The sequence below is a fragment of the Lissotriton helveticus genome, chromosome 8, assembly GCF_964261635.1.
Source record: "Lissotriton helveticus chromosome 8, aLisHel1.1, whole genome shotgun sequence".
NCBI classification, from domain to species: Eukaryota; Metazoa; Chordata; class Amphibia; order Caudata; family Salamandridae; genus Lissotriton; species Lissotriton helveticus.
Window position 1 is genome coordinate 351,381,617 of NC_136069.1, and position 19,005 is coordinate 351,400,621.

The window sequence follows — 19,005 nt, forward strand, 5'->3', positions numbered from 1 at the left end:
ACAAGTAGCACCCAGGCTGAGGCTCCCCTGAGCCAATCACAACACTGCAATGCAGCATTGCGATTGGTCTGAACGCCGTGGTTCGGAGCCCAGCCAGGTGATGGGAACCTCCACCCAGGCTGTATTGCAGTCTAGGTGGAGAACATGCAAAGTGTGCATGAATGTTTGGCCAGCCCGAGACGGTCAGCCAAACATTCATGCACACTTAAGGAGTGCAAACCACTCCTCCCCTGCTCTGTCAGCAGAGCAGCTCCGCCCCACCCGCAAAGCTGCCGCAGCAGGGGAACAATATAATGATAATAACCTTGAGTTATCATTGTTTTATTTCCTTTATTTCATTGCTGAAAAGCAGTGGGGCGACGCTCCTTCGCCTTAACGGAGGAGCCACCTCCGCCCCGATCTGGTTCATTGTGGGATTGATTATGTTTAAGTGTCAGAGGATTTCTCATCATGTTATTTTTTATTTACTTGGGGTTTGTTAAAGTTCCAGAAATGAATGCCAACAGCATAAGGCTGCTTTTTTAGATGAAGTGGGTTAAATTTAAGAGATAATAAAGCAGTTGCACATCTGACACCAAGTATGGTCAAAGGTGGTAATCCTTCAATCCTACTGTGGAAATGCCAGAAAGGATTGGTAATGAAACTTTAATATATATATAAGAAATACAACAAGTCAGCAGTTGGTTTGCTGGTAAAAGATGCTGAACTGACTAGACTAGAGAGATAACAGGATACTCTGCAAATAACTGTGAGGCTGGATGCGAGAGAACTTACGTAGATTTTAGAATCTTACTTGTATTTATGTTACATCTGTACCAAGAATAACTAAATTGTTAAGAACTTACCATAATTACAGGCATACAGGCAGTGGACTTCTTGCATGGCTGGGCGGTATGTGTCTGAACACCAAGCGCAACACTTACTTGAGTGGTCCTGCTACACTGACCAATTCACGTTTCTGCGCTTGCGTCAACTAGAGCGGTTCTTAGCAATTTGTATAGAAACGCATGCAGGAAGAGCAGAAGCAGAGCAGTGCAGTACAATGTGGAACAAAACGTGTTGAACGTTAGCTTCTTCTTCGTTTGCCTAATTGACTCAATGAGTTTCAGGAAAGAGGAATAGACAAGGCTTATAATCTATCCAATGCAGGATGAGCGGATCCAGGGAAACATCTGAGGTTCCCATTCTAAGATGGAAGAAAGGTTTCTTCTCCAATGCAGTTCCTATTTTAATCATATAAAAGGAGGCATCCACAAGTGATGGATATGCTGCAACATATTTGTTCCCTTATTTTCCATCGCATTCTTCACCCATTTCCTATTATTTTTTTACCTGATTTTCTGAATCTTTTGTAGTTGGAGATTTGGCTGGATTTGTTCTGGATTATTCTTACTTGGTTCATGATCCTTCATGAGGTCAGGCGGAGCTTGATGCCTTGCTATTTATCTTTAGATTACTCTTCAACTACACTCAATGCCAACCAAATTGCAAGGAATGTTTTTTTACACTTTGTAGTTTTTTACTATTACTTGGGACCATCTTAAGGAGATACTTGACATGTTTTAATGTGTAGCATTAGGTGTGTTATATGGTTCCTACTAATCTATAAGACCGTGTAGTTAGAGCAACAAAACTTCATAATACTGAGACTGGGTCTTCTTATATAATCAGTAAACGTTGGTCTGTTTGGCTTGCTCACAGTACCGCATCGAAACTCCTAAACTTTCAGAGTTATAGAAGTGTTCAGGAACCTAGAACATGACTCTCGGATTATAAAGGAAATTGTGGAAACAGATCTAACCCTTTCGTTTGTCACTCTTACAAGCCTAAAGTGTCACAAGAGAAAGATACAATATTGCATTTTCAAACATTTATTGAAAAGCTCTAATATTTGCAAATAAAACATGAACTGCGGTTGTAAGAAATATGAGATAAATGATTACAATAAGCGTTATTGGAATAGTGAAAAATACAAACAATTCAATCATAGTAATTGTTTATAATGCTGCTTATGTTACTCCTACCTATTGCTGGCCTTTATGCTACCAAAAGCATATCGGGAGTACCAATCTGCATGGACTGTTGGAATGACCTAACCTCATACCTTAGTAACGCATGTCAGGAACCCAGGCTCAGTGCATTCACAGATTCACACATGGGTACAACTATCTTCCTTCAGAGGATGAAGGTCGAGGACAGCGGGACTGCATCTTTCAACAGCGTTCTGTGATGACTCCAGCAGAAGTGCACCTCTCATCAACTTCAGTACAGATGCGATTTAAATAATAAAACGGCAAGCAAATCAACCTGTGTCAAATGTGTAGGACAGAGTTTTAATTAGAAGAGTCATCTCTGCAAGCACAGAAAATAAGACAATGCCTCATGTTCTCAATTTGTGCGACCCTGAAACTAACTGTGCAGACTTCAGGGCGACAATGCCTACCAGGATGAAATATGTGCAAGGGCCATCCTCGCAATAGAAAACATTTACAAAGCACCATTAGAAAATTAGACTATGTTAACACGAGATCTAAAATGGAAGCTAAATACTGTTGCAGGGATTCTGCTCTGGAACATATCTATGTTTGGAATCATAGAACATCAGTATGTAGGGACTGAGTCACCATACCAACTCAGTATCTATGAGTCAAGCCCATCTAGCCAGAGTGCCTCACTTGCCCTACTAACCTTACCAGAGAAACAAGTGAATTGGCAACCCGGACCACAACACTATTGATCCTCTCAGAGATCGCGATAACAAGACACACCCTTTTGCTCTCTCACTTGTTCTCATCCACAATAAGATAACCAGTAGACACAAATAAAGTTTAAAATATGTATTTAAACTATTGTGCTCTGAAATGCAGTATACTTGCCACAATAAGAAAACAAATGCACACTAAAAATACTGTCAGCATGGTTAAAAATCTATAGACCATAAACATCCTGGTCATTTAATAGAACAGAGGAACCTAAACCCTCTCCCTTGCTACTGAATCTATATGATTATAAATAAAAAATCTCTGGAATTACTGGCAGACCCCGTACCTTAGCATACGCAGATGGATGCTCTACATTTCAGCAGACACACTACTCTTGTCACAGAACTCTTGTTCAATGTGTGTGTTTGTGGCCCATGGACTCAGCTATATGATAGAACATGCGTGCACACAAACAACAGCTGCATTCTTGTGTTATGTCTAGGTGCTAGTGTCCGGCCAGAAAGAATAAAAAGGGAAATTGTTGTTTGACCTTGCCAGTAGTGTTCACACGAAATACCAGAATAGGAACAGAATGCGAAAACATAAGCAGGTTTCGTGTGAAAGTACAATGTGGCACAAAGCAATAGTGTTTATATAATAACGTGGCCTACAACGTGCACAATGAGGCTAACATAGGGAAAACTACAATGGGCCATGCAGGAAACACACGACAATGCAAGATGCATAACAAGTGCAGGGTGACAATGTGACTACTGGGAGATTCTAGGTTGGTTATTGTGTTCTATAATAAAATATGTGAATCAAGTGTAATTCTATTCCTTTATTGATTTTTTTTAAACCTCTTTTAGGGTTGGCTGGCACAAAATTCTGCATAATCCAAAGAGGAATGCATCAGAAGAGATGTGGCGCCGCGGCTAGGGCGACTGACTCCGGAATCTGGGGATCATGGTTCTTTCCCCGGCACCGGCGGCAGATTAGCCCAGCACCATGTGACTCTGGGCAATATCTTGCTTAATCTTCCCGACGGCCCCCAGCGCCTAGAGACCCTTACGGGTGATTGTGCGCTTTACAAATGTGGATTATTATCCCCTCGTAGTGCAAAGTACGTTGGGTTTTTCTTCCTTCCAGGACGTTATTCCTTCCTTTTCTTTCTCTCTTCTAGGAAGGAGGATTCAATCCAGAGCCCCTCGGAAAATAAGAAAAAGCCCAGATATGTATGTTGTAGTCTTTTCTCCTTTCTCCCTCTTATTCCTCTTCTCTGCTCCTGTCTTCTCGATATTGCCCTTTTCTGAGAGTGGTTTTTCTTGGGTCTTTTCCTTCTCTACCCCATTTTCCCATGGTATTAGGTGAGGCTGTCCTTTGGGGTCTTTGTGGGTGCCAGTCTTCCTTTAATTAAACTGAAATAGTCACCTCTTTGCGGTCGGACCAAAGGAACCTAATAATTCTCCCCAACGAAAAAAAGACACAGGTTTAAAATTTAGTGGGTTTGCAGGGATCTCCCTACATCTATTTCAGAGCAGCCCTCTATCTTGTTATCTGTATCTGTTGTCGTCTTTCTGCTCAATCTCTGTTCCTTATGCACCCTGATCGTTTCTATTTCTTTATATTTCACATAGGATAGGCCTGAGGCTGGGAAGTAATAAAACTATAGCACTTTCCACAATTATTTTGCCAGTTTGGCTTATTTATCACAACCATAGTTTGGTTTCCTGCCCTGTACCCTCCATCCCTGTTTCCATTCACTCACCTGGGAAAGCTGCGCTCCTCATGGATCACGGTGGGGCAAAGGGCCTCTCTATAGGGTTTCCTCTACAGGATGTTCTTCAGTGTGTGTGTGTTTGACTCCAGAGTCCACGGGTCTAGCTGTGCCCCAAGTGAATACCTCCAGACGCGGTCTCTCCTTTTTCCTCGGTTCTTCTCGTTGCTTTCTCCGCGCCCTTACCTCCTCCTCCTTCAGTCTCTCTGGATACTCTGTCCACGTAGCTTTCCCCTCCCCCTTGCCACGTCTTCTCTTGCTTTGGCTGTCCATTCCTTGCTTCTATTCCTCTCGGATTCTCCTGTGGGGACAATAGTCTTTTTTCCATCTCTTTTTCTCCTCTTTGTCCTTTCTCTCTACTAACTGGTGCCGCTGGTGCTGCAGCATTCCAATGAGGGATTTCAGGCAAGCCATCCCCCTCTCTCATTAGCTTTTCTGGGTCTGTGTCACAAAAAATCACCCTTTCCTCTAGCTTTCAACAAGGTGATTCGACAGGCCTTCTCAGTGTCAAGACCTTGATAGAAATTGTACTTGAAAAATATAAGTATTTAGTCTGCTGGGGAAACTGAAGAGACACCTTTCAAATCTAGAGTGGTAAGATCTGAGTGTGAAAGGGTCCACTGAAAAATCTTTCATGCCTTTCTGATCTGAAGGCAAGTAGCTTCTGAAGGGCTAACCTGAGGAGTTATATTTTTTCGTCTTCTGACTTGCTGTCATTGTCCACCTCTTGCACTCTTGGTGCTGTTGGCAATGATTGGTGTACCAGAAAGCCCTCCTTAAGCAGAGTTCTCATCAAGCTTGCCTCATTGCACCTTATCGAGAGTTGGTACTTGGCTATGGTGGAGAGATTCTATAGGCCAACGGCATTTTTCCTCCCCTCAGAAGAAGAACTGAATTGGGCTTGTCCATTAGAAACCCAGGAACGCCGCCTATCTCCGCCAGTTACCTTACAAATAAAAAACAGAGCAATTTATAGAACTAATGCAATTTATGCAGCTTTTAATAATGTACCTTTCCTGGTTTTGAGCTTGGCAAATAAGAGATGCAAATATTATCACATTTATTGGGATACAATGTATTGACCTTGGAAGAGTGAAAGACTGAGTGGGCCTTGAAATTATTCAAACTTTTGACGTGCAAATTGCATAAATGCCAGCCACGTCTACTAAACCTGCTGAGCCTTATTACCACCTAGTTGTGGTAAATGTTCAGTAATTGGTTTGTACCGGCAATTTATTTTCTCTAACATACTTGGACACTTGTAGTCACCGAACATTTGTGTGATTGAGATCCCTATTCAGTAGTAAAATTTAAAAAATAATTTCCTGAGTTTTCACTTACTGAATTCTGGCTTAGACACAGTTTCGTTTTATTTTTTGTAGTACTAGTTAGTCTGTTTAGTTATGTAGGCACTTCGCTTCTGACACGCTAAGCATGATTCAGTGCTCTGATATGAATGGAACCTTCTTCTAACGAGCAGGCGTATGCCGAGTACTTAATTTGTAAAATAATAAATGCCAGGGCCCTTCTCAGGAGACCACTGCAGCTTGCACAACCCATTGCCCCGGTCATCGCTGCCAATTACGGTACCAAAACAACAACTAACCATCTATCTCCGGCAACTGTGACAGTTCAGACTATTCGAGGTCCCCTAAGCTAAAGGAATGGCTGGGAAGACAGGTATTAGTCATTTTTAATGTATATTGTATTTGTAAACAACCTCTGCTGTGCTACTCTCTAAATTAGGTGAGCTGCACCACCATGTGTCAGACTATCATAAGTGACAGTGTTGACAAGCAAGTGCGGTTGGCGAGCATCGGAAACCACCGGCTCAAATTAAGCACTGGGTATGCCAATTGATATTTTAAATAGAAAGTTAACTTAGTTTGTCTAGGTGCATGGTGAGCAGAACCCAAAAACATAGAGGAAAAATATCAATAACACAATTGATTTAATATAAAAAATACACAGTTTTACGAAGTGGCCTCTTTCACAAGGTGCTACTTCAAATAAATAAAAAAATAGAATAAAATACAGCCCAGTGCATTTAAAGTTTAATATTTATTCATTGGACCTGCTATGATACTATAAAATACGATACCAAAAAATCAATGGAGAATGGATCACTTGTAGACTACAGCACCGGGGTATTTTGGGGACGCCCTTCTTAAAAAACCCTCATACACGCAGGTTCTTTGGTAAGGTGGTATATCTTGATTTTCCACCAAGCAACGTAGCGTGGGTGCATCATCATAGGGTTCTTTTTTTGTATATGCAACCTCCACCAGGAGGTACCCACTGGTATTGTAGCAGTGTTCCAGAAATAGTGCTCCAAAAAAGTGAAAAGAGTTTAAAATCTTGTGATCTAAAAAAATAAATTTATTAAAGATATAGATCAAAAGATACTAAAAAAATGTCATAAATGTAATGAAAGGTCGAGTTACTAAACCTTTTGTACATAAAAGTGGTCAACATGTTTCAGCCCCACTGTGCCCAGCCGGGTCTAAGGGGCTTTCGTCAGGACCGGGATAGAATATATTAAAAGATTAATAATACTTGCACGATTTGTGTAGTATCACTGTGGAGCAATTCCCCACGTGTTTGTTCTACAAGGTCAGTAGTACCTGTGAATGAAAGAAATAACTAATAGTTATCTTGTATTGCATATTGCCCTAAGATCGTAACTAACAAAACTCTTGTTTGTGAATTCTTTTATAGGGAGAAGATTTAGGAGTGTATTGGTGAACTTAGTACCGAGGCGTTACAAGTGTGATCTGAATTCGCTAATAAAATCTAAATAAACAGTGCATGTGTATTCATTTCTTATCAAAAGGAACATATGATGTCGTCTAGATTGTCACTGTATTTCAATGTGTACACTCGCGGTGTTTTGTACCGATGACTCTATATTTGCGCTCCTGTACGAATTGCAAATGGAGGACATCGCGTTTCATATCTATAATAGATAAACATCAAGTTAATGACTAAAGATATTGTTCAATTTCCGCTAATCTATATCTAAAACACACTAGTTAGACTGATGCTTGGAACTAACAGAGCGTATTTGACCAAGTGCGCGTTATTTACTTGTAAGACTCATACCTTGGTTTTCATGAATCAAGTTTTCATCGGGGATTCAAGAGACGCTTAGTTCCTCACCTGTAGTGTGGAGCAAGAAGGTTAGAATACAGAACAATCTTACTAGATGGAATGAGGATGACTCCGTCGGCGTGGCGGATCTCACCGGCTCTGCGGGATTTCCTCGCTGGTGCTGTCTCTGCCCCCGGAAATGGCTGGCGATATTTCCTGGTCCTCTTTTAGTGTTAGTAGTTAATAAACACTAAAGAGGGACTGCCGTATGTGGTATATACGAAAGGAATAGAATCATAGGATTGAATGAACAAAATATTTTTACCATATATTTTTATCATGGTTAAAGATATGAATTTAGTGTTGCTTTTTAATTAATTAGCTGAAATGCTCGTCTGTACCACGTGGTCCCTTATATTAGTGAACACTAAAAAGAGACTACTATGTGTAGTGTAAAAAATTTTCTTATCATATTTGTTGAACGAACCAAGTTGTATTTGAAAATGCAAGTCTTGGTAGAAGGAATAAAGGAATCAAGGAGAGGCTGCTGTATTAAAATTAATCAGTTGGCTAATTAATCGGGTGGACACTCATTTTGGTTCATTGGTGGTTATTTTAGAAGAAATGGTGCCATTGTATATCATCATTCATCCCTTCGCCATTAGTTTTATTTATTTATTTATTTATTTATTTATTTGCTGGTTTGTATAGCGCTTGAATCAACTCCAGCTGGAGTATCTCTGCGCTTGTGGAGCCAGTGGTAACGGAGGTTATGAGTAAATGAATCTAAATCTCATTTCTGAACAGAGCAGTTTTCAGAAGTTTGCGGAATGTAAGATGTTCTTTACATTGTCTCAGAGGCAAAGGGAGTCTGTTCCATAGGGTGGGTCCAGAGATAGATAGAGCTTTACACCCGTGTCTGGTCTTCTTGGCACGGGGGACCACCAAAAGAAGATTGTTACTGGACCTGAGAGATCGGGTTGGAATATTGGGAACAAATTTTCTTTCAAGGTAGACGGGTCCTTGTCTATTCTAGCGCCAGGACGCCTCTTCGCTGAGGCAGCTGTGCGCTCAATAAATCTGGATAACATAACATAACATAACATAACATTTATGGATCAGACAGCATACTTTAAATTTGGCTCTTTGTCGGATTGAGAGCCAGTGCAGCTGCTCAAGGAGGTGTTTGGAGGGAGTTCTTGGGGGGGCATTGAGAACAAGGCGAGCCGCCGTGTTCTGAATGACCTGAAACTTGGCCAACACGTCTACCCTTTCAATCGGTCTACCCATCTTTGTCCTTTTCATATAGGATTTTGTCCGCATTATTGTTTTTTATGGTCAACATTTCTATGATTGTCCACTTTATGTCATCAGCTTTGTGATTAAAATCAAGGAAGTGTTTGCTCATTTTAGTTGTGACTTTCTTTGTGTTGATATTACTTTTATGTTCGCCGATTCTTATTTTGACTTTTCGGCATGTCATCCCGATGTATTTCAATCCACACGGGCATGTTATCATATAAATAACATGTGAGGAATTGCAATTCGTGTGTTGACGTTGTGTCCATAATAGTTTATCCGATAGTTGCAATTCTTTGGTTGGTGATGTTAACTTGCAAACAATGCAGGATCCACATGGGTAATGTCCAGTAATTGGGGTCATGTTCCAAGACCTGGTGATGCTCTCACATCTGGGAGTCATTCGTGGTCCAGTATGGACCAACACATCTCTCAGATTTTTCGTCCTGCGATTTGCAAACCTTGGTTTAGGCCACTTAAGATTTCCTGACGTAAGGATTTTCCAATTTTTGTTGACCAGTTTCTTTACTGCATTGCTAGCTGTAGTATATGTAGTAACGCATGTAATTGTGCCTTCTTCATATTCTTTCTGTGGGGTAGCTAACAAACATTCACGTGGTTGGTGTCTTGCCCTCTACTGGCACTTCTGAATGATTTTCTTTGGATAGTCCCTGTTCGTTAGTTTCTCTGTTAGGTCTTGTGCCTGGGTCTTATAATCCTCCAATTTGCTACAGTTACGCTTCAATCTCAGGAACTTTCCATATGGCAAGTTCTCCCGTAATGGCTTCGGATGGAAACTTCTGTATGACAACAAACTGTTTTTAGAAGTTGGTTTGAAGTATGTTTTGGTTTGAATTGTATTATTTTCAACATATAGAGTTATGTCTAAGAAATCCAGTTCTTTCTTATCAGCTGTGAAGGTGAATGTTAAACATTCATCTCTCTCATTCAGCCATTTCATAAATTCGTCTAGATTGTTCTTGTCGTTTTTCCAGACAACAATGATGTTGTCAATAAATCTTTTCCAAAAAAAGATTTGGAGACAATAGGGATTTGTGTCATTGAGGACGTGTTTCTGTTCGAAATTACTCACATTTCGAACAGAAACACATCCTCAATGACACAAATGAGCAAACACTTCCTTGATTTTAATCACAAAGCTGATGACATAAAGTGGACAATCATAGAAATGTTGACCATAAAAAACAATAATGCAGAAAAGATCCTATATGAAAAGAAACAAAGATGGGTAGACCGATTGAAAACTAATGGCGAAGGGATGAATGATGATATACAATGGCACCATTTCTTCTAAAATAAACACCAATGAACCAAAATGAGTGTCCACCCCATTAATTAGCCAACTGATTAATTTTAATACAGCAGCCTCTCCTTGATTCCTTTATTCCTTCTACCAAGACTTGCATTTTCGAATACAACTTGGTTCGTTCAACAAATATTATAAGAACATTTTGTACACTACACATCGTAGTCTCTTTTTAGTGTTCACTAATATAAGGGACCACGTGGTACAGACGAGCATTTCAGCTAATTAATTAAAAAGAAACACTAAATTCATATCTTTAACCATGATAAAAATATATGGTAAAAATATTTTGTTCATTCAATCCTATGATTCTATTCCTTTCGTATATACCACATACGGCAGTCCCTCTTTAGTGTTTATTAACTACTAACACTAAAAGAGGACCAGGAAATATCGCCAGCCATTTCCGGGGGCAGTGACAGCACCAGCGAGGATATCCCGCAGAGCCGGTGAGATCCGCCACGCCGACAGAGTCATCCTCATTCCATCTAGTAAGATTGTTCTGTATTCTAACCTTCTTGCTCCACACTACAGGTGAGAAACTAAGCGTCTCTTGAATCCCCGATGAAAACTTGATTCATGAAAACCAAGGTATGAGTCTTACAAGTAAATAACGCGCACTTGGTCAAATACACTCTGTTAGTTCCAAGCATCAGTCTAACTAGTGTGTTTTAGATATAGATTAGCGGAAATTGAACAATATCTTTAGTCATTAACTTGATGTTTATCTATTATAGATATGAAACGGATGTCATCCATTTGCAATCCCTACAGGAGCGCAAATATAGAGTCATCGGTACAAAACACCGCGAGTGTGCACATTGAAATAGAGTGACAATCTAGACGACATCATATGTTCCTTTTGATAAGAAATAAAGACACATGCACTGTTTATTCAGATTTTATTAGCGAATTCAGATCACACTTGTAACGCCTCGGTACTAAGTTCACCAATACACTCCTAAATCTTCTCCCTATAAAAGAATTCACAAACAAGAGTTTTGTTAGTTACGATCATAGGGCAATATGCAATACAAGATAACTATTAGTTATTTCTTTCATTCACAGGTACTACTGACCTTGTAGAACAAACATGTGGGGAATTGCTCCACAGTGATACTACACATATCGTGCAAGTATTATTAATCTTTTAATATATTCCATCCCGGTCCTGACGAAAGCCCCTTAGACCCGGCTGGGCACAGTGAGGCTGAAACATGTTGACCACCTTTTATGTACAAAAGGTTCAGTAACTCGACCTTTCATTACAGTTATAACATTTTTTAGTATCTTTTGATCTATATCTTTAATAAATTTATTTTTTAGATCACAAGATTTTTAAACTCTTTTCACTTTTTTGGAGCACTATTTCTGGAACACTGCTACAATACCAGTGGGTACCTCCTGGTGGAGGTTGCCTATACAAAAAAAGGACGCTATGATGATACACCCACGCTACGTTGCTTGGTGGAAAATCAAGCTATACCACCTTACCGAAGAACGTGCGTATATAAGGGTTTTTTAAGAAGGGCGTCCCCAAAAAAACCCCGGTGCTGTAGTCTACAAGTGATACATTCTCCATTGATTTTTTGATATATAGAGTGGAAGTTGAATGGATCAATACTTCTACCTCCCTCATCCTTGATCATAGAAGAATAAAATACGATACTGCACAATATATTGACATTTGCTCTATAACTGTGGCAATTTTGATGGAAAGAGACAACAACGAGGAAAAAGAAATATAAAATCATATTGGTTTTGAATTGGTGTGCTTAATTCAAAGTGCAGATGATTTATAGATGCTTTTACAAATATCTGTACACATTACAAAGGAACACACTGATACTTTTATGTCCAAGTGCATTATAGAAACTATTGGCATAGCTATCTCTTTTGCTATTCTATTATCTGCATTTCTAAAGTGCATGACTACCGCGACGCGCCACTTAGCACTAGGCAGAATATGCAGATCCCATTTCACACAGAGATTAAATAAGTAGCAACATTTTTATTTGCTTACTGAAATTCAATTCATCTTCCACCTTGTGGCCCATCTAAAGTATTATTAGTTTCATGTAAACATTAGGATCACATTTATCAGTCAACCTGGTAAAGGAAAGTAGTAGTTTATAACAAAATGTGCTTAAAGCCTGCTGCCGGTAGTACCAATAGTTAAAGGCCCTGAGCCTGAGTTATAGGACCAAGTCGCATGCATGGGCCTATAATGAGGAAGAGGACCTTCAACAACCAGTATGGCCTGAGGCAAAAGGGCTATAAGGCTATTAGAACATTCCACCTCTTAGGGTAGAGTGTTCTAAATTAAAAAGGGAGAAACTCAAAGACAAACAATGGAATGTTGTTGCTCTGTGTTTATACCGACCTTCTGAATGTGGCATTGCTGTATTATTAATTTCATTTATGGTAACATTCACACCAGTCACTGTAGATCCAGTCAAGGACATTTCATTTAGCTGTTATTGTTGATAAATATATTGGTTTAATTGACAAAGGAAGAATACAACTTCAAGCATGTACTGATTTGTTAGACGTAAGCACAAGACCAAAGACATGGAGCATAATAGAAAACATTTACTAATTTTCATTTTGCTGCTGTTAAACAAATTAAATCCATGTTGGTATTTCACAATAAGATTAGAAAAGAAAAGAAAATACTAGGCATCTTCATGTGAGTTGTTTTAATACGTCAAACCTATATTTGCCCATATTGATTTGTTTTTTATGTCTGAACTCTACTATCTAACACATCTTGGGGTCGATTCCGGTTTGGGAAAAACCGCTCCGATTAGCTGTTCGGAGCCTTTTTCCCATACGAATCGTACCCTTCAACGTCCCCCATAAGAACGACGAAGTACGATTCGTACCAGGAGCTGGACTCCGTACGAATCGTACCGAGACCGTACGAATCAAATCCCCGTACGAATCTCTCTCGGAACCAGCTGTACGCGACATCTGTACGGTTTGCGGCTAGTTTTTCCGACCCAGAAAGTACGATTTGTGTCGGGTACGCACCATACGACCCTTTTTCTACGGGAGCTGAAAACAGCCGTAAAAGCAGAGTTCGCCCCGAATCAGGTACGGAATGTACACCCCATGATCACAGGGGTACGTTGCGTACCCCTGCGATCATGGGTGTACGGACCGTACCCCATGTTCGCTGGGTGTACGGTGCGTACATCCTGCTATCGCAGGGGTACGGTGCGTACACCCCATGATCGCAGGGGTACGCACCGTACCCCACGATCATGGGGTGTACGGACCGTACGGTGTGTATGTGATTCGCCCTTACCTGACGTGGACCATACGAATCGTGTCCTCATACCCCGGTCCGGATCGTACTCGTCGGGTCGTACGGCATGTTTACGATTCGTACGGAGAGGGCTCCGGATACGAATCGTACGGACGTTTTTTTTCCAGGATCGGAATCGACCCCTAAATGTTTGGTATCAAGATGGACAAAATGTGAACAGCAGGTATAGAAATTCTTTATTTTTTCCTGCAACTACCTATATACTTCTGTATAGTCTTCTTACTGTTAAGTGCTTCTATGTGATACAGCTATGTGCTTTGAAAAGGGGTGTAACACAGAAGCCAAAAATTAAAAGGTTACCATCAGCAAAAAGGCATATATATATGGATCATCTAGTATATAATAATAATTGCTTATCTCTCTCTGCAAGCTGCATTTAGGGGAATCATTTAGAGTTTTGTGGAACTAGACATCCCCCCATCAAACAGCAGTTGTACTATTCTGCCAAAGTCGCGGTTCCCTCAGCCCATTTGGGCGTGTGGAACCACCGGGTTTCCAATGGCTGGACATCATCTAGTTCTGTTGTCAGAAACCTTAGACCAGAAGGCCCATTCCGCAAAGGACCATCAGGTCACCTTATCTAGGGCAGGTAGGGATCACTCGCTTTACGCACCAAGGACCGACAAGGGACATACCACTTGGTAGGGAAATCACACAGTGGCCTCCGTGTGTCAAGGAAGAAAGCTATGTGCGCATTTTGGCCATTGTTATTTTGCTTTGGGAGTTTTTCTAGCCGAACAAAGGGGTTGATTACGAGTTTGGTTGTGTCGTGCTGGCTCTCCGCCGACACTGCACTGCCAAAGCCGTGCAAAGACCACCCGCCTTATTACGTGTTGAACTCATGTAAGGCAGACGGTCCTTTGCCTTTCCTATGGCGGTGCCTGGAAAATCGGCACTGCAATGGGAACGGCAATAAATTTCCAGCATGTCATGGACAGTGACAGCCATGCCGTGCTAGAACTTTGGGGAAATACAGATAGAGGAGCACATGTTGTGCCCCCTGGAATGTATCCCCATGGCGGGGGGCAAGAGGGTCCTGTCGGGCCCCCATTGTTCCTGTACCGCCAGCCTTTTCATGGCGGGGCTCCCACTATGAAATTGCTGGCAGTGTAGGAACTCGGAATATGCTCAGCAGGACTACGCAAGTCCAGCTGAGCATATTGCGATGTGGCGCAGCCCCCCCACCACCAGGGAATGATTGTTCCCAGGCAAAGCCAGTGGTCCTCCGCTGCAACGACTTTTAGAGTTGTAATGCGGCGGACGGACCAGCGCAGTTGCTGCAGTCCTAAGACCGCCGCACTCGTCATCAGGCCCAAAATACTTTTTTGAACCGGTGCATTAAACATGATATTTCTCTGCAAAGGTCTGTTTCTTCAGTGGAGCCACCTCCACTGAAGGAAAGAGATATCTGCCAGGCAGGCATGGATCTCAAAATAGGAGGACGGTCCTCTGTCAGGGGAGAAGAGGCCACAGCCTGTGCCATCATAGCGGGCTAGTGGGTCTCCAAACAGGGTCTAAATCACCTGTTAGTTTCTTTCAGTGTCAGTGGGCACCCAATGAAAGCAACAATACTTGTAATAGCAAGACAAAATGCTGAACTTAGTCTATCACACTTGAACACCTTCTCCCTCAACCAATGTAATGGCAATTCTTCATGGCTACCCCTAGTCCCGTATATATGTTGTGTGCAATATTTTGAGAAAAATAGCCCAAGCACAATTAGGTGAAATTAAAAAAAAATTGTATATAACAACAAAGCCAATGCACATATTTTTCCAGTCATTTGTGCAGTTACAGCTTCTGACTTTCCACGCATTTTCTATATAGTAAACCTTTCTCCTGTAAGAAACCCACAAAATAGGCACTGAATGTGCTTTACTGAAAGAAATGTATGCTGACACAATAACTGCTGAGTGAATCTAGCTACAATGTAGATTCTGTTTAACAAAACCCTTTTGTACTTGAAAAGGAAAATATGCACATAAGTATGGAAGTATGCCTCAAACTGAATAAATAATATGGTTGAACAAATAGAAGAGTATCAACTGGAGCATACCACTTGATCACAATGTTCTTTCATTCTGTTGTCCCTTTTACCATTTATTTAGAGGTCTCTTTTAGAGGTGGGAGGACTGCAGGGTTTCTGATTGGCTAGCCACAGCTAGATCCGTCCTTGGGAATTATGACCTCATGGACTGCCCACCACAGGGCCACCTGGTGACAGAGATGGTGAGCAAGCTGTATATAGGGTGGAAGGACCATCACTTGCTTTCCCTACCTGGGACCGACATGCAGGGGAGGACAGCACCTGGTAGTGAAATCATACAATGGTCCCCGCGTGCAGGAAGAGAGCTGTCTGTGTGCAATGGCCACTGTTAATTTATTATGCTTATTATGCAAAAATAAGCTGCTGTTTTGAGTGTTTATACTTGCAGAACGAAATACTTTGTTGAGAGAACGGGTAACATATGGTACCTACTTCACCTAGGATCAGTGTCTTTGATGGAGCTGTCTCCAATGAAGGAGCAGGGATTGCTGCCAGGCAGGTGGCAACAGGAGGCCCTATGCCAGAGGCCTTCAGGCTTTGGCCTAGGCTGTCCTTGTGGGTCTCTGGACAGCATCTAATTCACTGGATTGCTTCTACCAGTGCCAGTGGGCGGGCCACCAACACCATCTAGGACACTTGCACACATCTCTCTCTCTATTTCCAAATAATTCTCCACACCTACTCCCTAAACCCTACATGTATGTTACATGCAATACCTTGAGATGAATTGCCTATGCAAAATTAGGTCAAACCAGCTATAAGTGGTGCATAGAAACTAAGCAAATGCACATGTGTTTGCCAATCACTTGCCAGGTATGCTCTATAGCGCGAGCACTCCCCTTTTCCAGTAAGAAATCCGCTTGATACACATAACAGTAGCTTTATTAAAGGAAAAAGCTGCTGATGCAATAACTGCAGGGTGAATTCATCTACAATTTAGATTCTGTTGAACAAAGGCTTTTTATACTGCAAGGGAAAAACATACGCATTCAATTCCAGGCACACTAAAATATGCCTTGAACTGAATATATAATGTGGTTGAACAAATAACAGTTCATCAAGAAGTGCATACTAATTGTTTACAATGTTCTCTTACTCACCAGCCTTTCATTTCTTTTATTTCAATTATGAGTATGAGGAGGAAGTAAACATGTAGAACAACTTTGTTCTTGTGTTTTAAAAAATACCAGTATAATGGACCTAGTTGTCCTGGTTTGGATCTTCACCCACTAACTCTAGAAAGTCAGTTGAGGGCAGTAGACCCAACCCCCTGCCCCCACCAAACCCTCTGCTGCACCAAAGGGAGTGGACTATGCTCCACAATGCCAGTCCACAGCCTGCCATGGCCCTATGCCATCACCCCAGCGTCAGCCCCCAACTTTTGACATTTATTACCTGCTCAGAGCAGATCACTATCAACAAAAGCATGCAGATTAACACCCAATACTCCAAGGTCTACATAGTTATTTCCTTTTCTGGGAACTTTAACTCGTAATTGCTAAATTTAGGTTTAGGGATACAAGCCAGAATCAATTATTCAGGACCCCAGTATCTCCTCACCTATACCAGTGATGGAGTGGAAATGTAATTTCATTTGTAGGGGTGCATCATAATCACATGTAGAGCGCTCCCGCATATAATCTTGCAAACATATGTAAACGTGAATTGTTAAAATTGTGAGATGTGTTAACATAAATACATGACGTGTCTCAGGCTATTGACAAGTAGCATGGAGAATTAATGTGGAAAATGAATGTAACTATCATAACGTTAACATGAACAACTTGAGTTGTGAAAATGATAAATATTCATGTACTCTATGTGCTTATTAATTATGACATCTCATACATAGGTAAATATATTAGTTCAAATTTCATTAATGTTTATGTGAATTCGTAAAGCTTTCATGGTGCATTCTTATGTTAGCTGAAATTCGTAGGCCTGAAATGCAAGTCCCTTACAACTCTCACTTCAGAATGAATTTATTGTGTGCTGTGGAATCTGTTCTTTCTCACATTTGTGACTTGCTGGTAAAGAAGTTCTCTTTTAGGCAGAATAATGTTTTTGTTGTACTAGCTAGGCAAGCAGAGAAGAAGTTACAATCGTGTGGCTTGAGTCAATAAAGGAAGGAAGTTATGATTTACACAGGAGAAGGTCTGGGAACTAAGGACAAATTATTGTGAAAAAGGTACACGGTCGACTTTGTGGAAAAGTGCATTTAGAGCTGTACCCAGAGCTGATGGCGTGATTTCAGATGCATTATGGGAATGCTACCTTTGGATAATTGGTTGTTGGATTTAGGGATAGAGCCCCACTTTTTCTTTGTCTTCAGAGAGAGAGCATCTCAAGCCAGCTCTATCTATCTGATGGTGGCTTTATGCTACTTCACCCATTGATGGTGCTGAGACTTCTTAGGAGACTATACGCACTGACACTTTTTATCTTTTCTCTTCAAAATGCATTTGTAGGGACCTCACCTTTGCGCTACAGTAGGGATAGATGTAATGTTTTTCACTCACCAACCCTCGATGCAGGGAAATTTAGACTCATGCTTCCTGATTTTCTATATCCTACTTCTTGAATTGATTGTGTTGCTTATATTGCACCATCTAAATTGGATGCGCAGATTTGGCTTTATGCTAATTCCTTTGTATTTCTATACCCTCATGTTGAGATGTCTCGATGTCCAGTTATTTTTGGTTTTGTTATAAACTAACTAATCTTAAGTAGTGATCTGTGAGTTATTATGTATAAAGGAGAATTATTGGTTAATTGACTGTTTCCTAACGACTATCCTCTCATTTACACTTTCATGCTGCGAAAAAGCACTATTGGAGTGCATAGCTAGTACGGGTCTAAAACTTATGGGCCCGGCCATTTCCCCAGCCAACACTGGAAGTCCTCCCAAGGCAGCACATGCAGCACACGCTGCACTTGTTCAGGATAGGGTATTGTCACAGCAGAGTTGACACAAGTGCTCCATCTAAATAACGCCAACATTAAGACCTACTATCAGGCTTGGGGAGAGGGTACCAAGTAATTATTTTTTCTCTCTTTTCAGACACTTTACGCTGCTGCATTGTTATTTTTAGGATGCCAGTTCTTTTTCTACAAGGAGTATTAATGTTAATGAAAAGCTCTCATCTGCTTTTGAATGATTATCTCCACCCTTTCTTCCACTAGGGTGCTTAACCATTGACTGCCTACAAGAGGAAAATGAAAAAGTTAGGAACTAAGTTTTATTTTGCATTTCACAAGTCTGCCACGTGGCACCAAGACCTATCTTACCATAGGCCATTCCTGGCCTTTCAGTGAACAGCATGGTGCAGTTTGAAGCTTGTAGTTGTCATTATGATCTCAAGTTCAAAGCATGCCAAGTTATGTTGGCTTAAAGAAAGACTTGCCAGAAGGTGCTACACATGACATGAAGCC